The sequence below is a fragment of the Chelonia mydas genome, chromosome 3 (assembly GCF_015237465.2).
Source record: "Chelonia mydas isolate rCheMyd1 chromosome 3, rCheMyd1.pri.v2, whole genome shotgun sequence".
NCBI lineage: Eukaryota > Metazoa > Chordata > Testudines > Cheloniidae > Chelonia > Chelonia mydas.
The window spans coordinates 85478288-85483876 of NC_057851.1; the positions used below are offsets into that span (position 1 = coordinate 85478288).

Sequence of the window (5589 nt, forward strand, 5' to 3'; positions counted from 1 at the left end):
TACTTATATGAGTAAAGTGACACACATATTTAAGTATTTGCAGGGAAGGATCATGCATGTGAGGAACTCTTCAAATCCATAGGCCCCATGGATAATACAAAGTTGAGCAGAGGGGTAGCTGGGATTCAGGACCCCTGGGTTCTATTTCTAGCTCTGCCAGTAACTTATCCTTTTGACCTTGGGCAAATCACTTATGGTAAATTTTTCAAAAGCATGAGTCCCATTTTGAAAAATGACTTGGACATCGACATAGCAATTAAACATCTGGGGCTGGCCTGATTTGTGCTTGCTGGGCTTGCGCTACGGGGTTGCTTAATTGCAGTGTAGACGTTTGGGCTCAGACTGGAGCCCGGGTTCAGGGATCTTCCCCCCTCATTGCGTCTCAGAGCCCAGGCTTCAGCCTGAGCCCGAATGTCTACATGGCAATTCAATAGCAGTGCAGCCCGAGCCCCCAGCCATGAGTGAGCTGACACAGGCCAGCCCTGGGTGTTCAATTACTGTGTAGACATATCCTTAGGCTAAATGTTTCAAAAGTGTCTATGGAATGGTTTCAACGGTAATGATTCCTGTGGGTATATATGGACTATGGATATACCATAGTCCAGTGGTTAGGGTACTCTCCTGAGAAATGGTGGGTTTCACATCAGGCAGCAAGGGGTTTGAGCCTGAGTCTCCCACATCCTTCCTGTGAGTTCTAACAGCTGGGAAAAATATTATAATAACAGCAACACTGTTTTGAGTTGAACCCAATCAGTTAGGTAGCCTCAGAGCATGCCTAGTGGATCGGGACTCACAGATGCGATAGGCAGAAGACTCCTAGTTTGAAGACCACATTGACTTTTTGATGCAAGTTAGGTGTCAGCACTGAGATAGCCGGAAGATCTTTAGGAGCCATGGGGACTTTATCCGCAGAAACTTGGTGTAGGTGTGGGTGCCTACCCAATTTAGATCTCTGCAGCTGAGCAGGGGTTTTGAGGAGCTAAATTTTGGACTTGGGTACCTAAAGCGGCAGTTAGGTGCTTAAATTCCTTTTTGGGTCTAGCCCTGAGGAGCCTGTAATGGGGTGAAGAAGTAAAACAGGCCAATTAACCTTATGGGCTGTACCTGAAGGAGAGCAGGGACTGATAAGGCCTAATGGTAGATGAAGCCCAGCTGGGAGAGGAGCTGGGGATAGGTTTATAAAGAGAGGAAATTGGGAGTGGTGAGGAGGAGAGACAGTAAGGAGGAGCACTCTAGTCATTCCTTAGACAGAAGGGGAGTTGGCGAGGTACAAGGAGGGGTTCTCAGGGAAGAGTATGTGATTAATGAGCTAATTACATAGTTCAAGAAACCTTCTACTGAAATTAAAAGCTCAAGGGTGAGCATTCAATATCTTGCACATAATGCATGGTTGTTAGAGCATAAGCCTGTTATCCTTTTGATAAAGTTACTATGTTAGCTATAATTCCATCCATTGATTAGGACTCATTTACTGCATAGTTCTTTCTGACTATTAATGAACAAATATAGTACAGTGCTAGCTAATGAATAAATACAAAACTGAAGTTACCTTTTAATCATGTAATTATTCATTAAAATGTCTATTCGTGGTAAGCAACAATCTCCTATCTCAATACAAAAAGATATTACAAATAATGAGGGACGGCCTTAATCACACAAAATCTGGGAAGGACTCAGGTACTATACCTTTATCTCATTTTACCTCATCTCATGGTGTTGGGCTATTAGTACCTTTAGAATGATGTGTAAGTTTGCCCACAACCCTGAATAAAGCCCAGACATCAGCTGTAATTCCTTGCCTCCATGATTTTTTTCAGTCTTACTGTTCTTGTCCATTTAAAACAAATCCATAATACTAAACCTTAAAAATACCTTAAAAAAAACCTTAAAAATGATTTACACCTCCAGAGCCTTCATAGGCACATGAAAATCTGGTAATTGCATGTGCAAGTACTATTTGCATTTGTAATTACACAGTTTGCTACAAATGCAGGTTGTTTGCATGCAATTCATGTATACACAGATTTTGCAGATGCAGCTTAAGCTCTTGCATTTGGAAAATTTGTCCTTTGTGCAGCTGAAAAATGTCAAACTTTCCTAGGATCAGGAACAAAAAGCAGTTGAAGAAAGAAGAGCGATATTCAAAAAGAAGCCATTTTACAGTAACATTGGTCCATCAGTCTTGGAGATTATGTGAGGGAGTGAGAACTGAAGCTTGAGTTTCAGAGACTGATAGTTTGACCTACCTCTGAGCAACTGATAGTGCACATCTTCACATGCCTTGGAAAATGAGCTCAGGCTGCCTTTTCATTTAAAAAGACAGAGCTTGATCTTGGACAATGCTGACCACTTCCTGAAAGCTGACTTCAATGGTGGTTGAAGCCAATCAGCCCATGCAGGATGGGAAAATGGTAGGCCTACATGAAGCACCAAGAAGGCTTTCTGTATTAAGCATGAAGGAGAAGGGAGAGAATCTTTCATTACCTTCATTTCCTTTGTAGTTGTACTCTGACAAGGTTATTTGCTTGCCAGGTGGCCTTCTCAGGCTCTGTTCTTCTAAAACACATTATTCCACAGTGCTGTGGTGCACTCACTCTGACTGTAACTAACCCAGTGAAAGACAGGCTGCAGTGTTGCAAAGCTCATATACTAGAAAATGTTTGCAATTAGACCTGAAAGTTAATGATTTCTGCCTGGTAGGGGGTGGTAAGGGAGAAATACGAAATGTGCTGTCTGTGGTTGAAATTGGGTTTTAACCCTGGAAAAATCAATTCGCTGTCCCCTGGCTCTGTGTCTCTTCAGAGTCAGTCTGCCAATTGCTCATCAGCTGTGGATACAGGCTATCACAATAACTTTTCTTCAAGCTCTTCTTTTTGTTCTCCATTGTTCTGTAAGGGGTCTTGTTGCTGCCTCAATCCTTTAACAATAACATTCTGCATACAAGGTACAATATTTTTGTATTGTCCAGTTGACACAGTTCATTAATATGCTTCTCTGAGACACCTGGAAAAGGAATTCACAATTCCTCCATTACTATGGATCAGTATTTTCTGGGTTTGCCAATAATGCTGAGTTACTTGTGTTTGGAAGCCATTACCCTCCTTGTCCTAGGCTTGCTATTTTAATAGCACTGCATTAAAAACAAACCAACCAACCCAAATTATTGTTTGTAACATTTTGAGAGCTGATTTGTCAAATAACTCCATACTTCAGAGAATTGCACTGGATCAACTGAAGCAGAATTTGGCCAGGTCTTGCTCACCTCCACCATATGCCTGTCATCCATTCTTATCAGTTTCAGCTAAGGGTCACAGAATAGTACCATCCAGGTTATGCTAAAGTCTTAATACACTGCAAGTTCTTGTGTTTTTTCTTTTCTTTTAAAACATCATATGTTAGCTGGTCTGCTTAATACCAATATTATCCCACTATATTACCATCTATGTAACCTGATAATTTCCACCAAACTTCAACAATTTGTTGGTTTGTGTTTGGTTTGCTACCTCATCTGACTCATCTTGAAACATTGCAGTTCTTCAGTGAAAATAATCAGCCCACACCTATCCATGTGAACTCATGAGGAAAGTACCACATGGCTGAGATTTTGCAGCTATTAAATCCCCATTATGCTTCCACCCTTGGGCCTTTTTGCAACAGATGTTATTGTGAGTCTTTTGCCTTTTTCGCCATCAATCAGTGAGTTCAAGTCAGGGCTACCAATCACACATGTTTTCTTTGTTTTGTCTTGCATGCCCAATAATATATAAAACTACTTTAATGAAAAGGAATTGGCATTAAAATAAATTATGGGAGATCTTTACTTTAAGCAATAGAAAAATATCTACTACTTCTGTTATATTTGGATATGCCAATGTTGCTCTCTGCAGAAACTAGGAATTTAGGTTCACTTTATTTTGACCACTACGAGCCATTGTCTGCATTTTGAGTCCTGTGTGCAAATAGAGTGAAATGTTGGGTGGTGGAACGGGGTCGCACTCACCTTTCGCTAGCGCCCCCGGTCAAGTGCGTTTGCCTGCACACTCTCTCTCTCTCTCTCTCTGTTTGTGGTGGGTCTTCAGTGACTCAGCCCTCTGGCAAAGTCATACACAGTCTGCCTGGGAGATAAAAGCAACGCAAACCATTTCAGGGTACAAGTCTGTGGAAGTAGATAAAGGGAATTTGGATGCAGGCTCTGAAATGAGCAGGAGTCAGGCTAACTCTATCTTTAATAACACAAGATTTGTAGAAGCGGGGATAGTGCGAAGCGAGTGGAAAAGAACTGTGAAAGAGGCTGTTGTGACCTTGTATTAGATAAGAATTGAATGTAGACTATAAGAGAAATTGAGAAAAATAAGATATCATGAAGGAATATGTATAAACAATATGCAGCTGTTGCTTATTATTGTCTGTAATAAAGATATAAATACTTGCTCTAATTGTTTATCTTTAGAGAGACCTGACTAGGTGGGGGAAACCCTGTGTCCTAGTGCACTCTCTCCTTTTGTGCAATTGCTTGAGATAATAAAGTATATCTGACCTGCTGCACCCAGCCTGAGAGTGAGAACTGTGTTTTTCTCCGACAAGTCCAACAAGTCCTCTCTCAGTGCCCTGTGATGTCTCTCTGTTTGTCCCTGGTCCAGAATAGAGCAGTGCCCCAGGACTCCTTCGCTGGAGGCAGTGTCTTCGCCCTCTCAGGGCCTTTCTGGCCCCACCTCTTCAGCTGGGCCACTACAGTTCAGTTCCCCTTCTGGGGTGCCTCAAAGTCCAGGCCACTTTCCCAGTTGCTGGAGCGAGGGGAGCCAGGCCCACCCTCTACTCCAGGTTCCAGCCCAGGGACCCTATAGATAACAGCCGTCCATCATCTCCCTTTAAATAAACTGCATTGCTGCATTCCCTGGCCCACTTACCCATGGCTCCAGCACATTCTTCACCTTTATCTCAGGGCCTTCTCTTGGTGGAGTCCCAGGAGCCAACCCAGAGTACCATCCACTCTCCTCCAGCTCAAGCAAGGAACTGCACTTGCTCTGGCCCTTCAGCTCTTCTTATATTAGCCTGCTGGACCCTGATGGGTTGCTTCCCTCACTGTCGCTCTCGGTAGCTTGGAGAACCTCTCTACTGCCCTTTTCTGAGGTGGGATGTGGTAGAGCCACAATGCCTCCAATAGGGGGCCTCAGGACCTAGTTTACCCCATCACAGGTGGTAAACCTATACTACAGAAGCCAATGAAATATCCTCTGTAGAAGCCTAGCTATTCAATGAAGTGTGAGGACAAAATTTAGCCAAGTACAGTACAATATAGAATCTCAGAAATGTAGGGCTGGAAAGTGCCTTGAGAGGTCATCTAGTCCATCCCTCACACTGAGGCAGGATCAAGTAAATGTAGACCATCCCTGAAAGGTGTTTGTTTAACCTGTTCTTAGAAATCTCCAGTGATGGGGATTACATAACCTCCCTTTGTAGACTATTTTAGTAGTTAACAATCCTTGTAGTTAGAAAAAAAATGGTAACATCTAACCTAAATCTCTCTTGCTACAGTTCATCTGATTGCTTCTTGTCCTACCTTCATTGCCTATATATACAGTGATGGTA

General features: G+C 42.6%; 1 long non-coding RNA gene across 2 annotated transcripts; it reads right to left on the bottom strand.

Annotated features, from left to right (window-relative positions):
- Window positions 1–1545: 1545 nt before the first annotated feature.
- On the bottom strand, window positions 1546–4995 carry LOC119565777. Of its 2 annotated transcripts, none has more exons than XR_005224677.1 (3): window positions 4908–4995; window positions 4001–4115; window positions 1546–3003 (listed from the first exon to the last, which is right to left on the bottom strand). It is a non-coding gene; the product is annotated as an uncharacterized LOC119565777 (long non-coding RNA). The 2 variants fall into 2 exon arrangements; XR_005224678.2 differs by lacking the exon at window positions 4908–4995 and adding an exon at window positions 4538–4773.
- Between the last annotated feature and the right edge of the window lie 594 nt (window positions 4996–5589).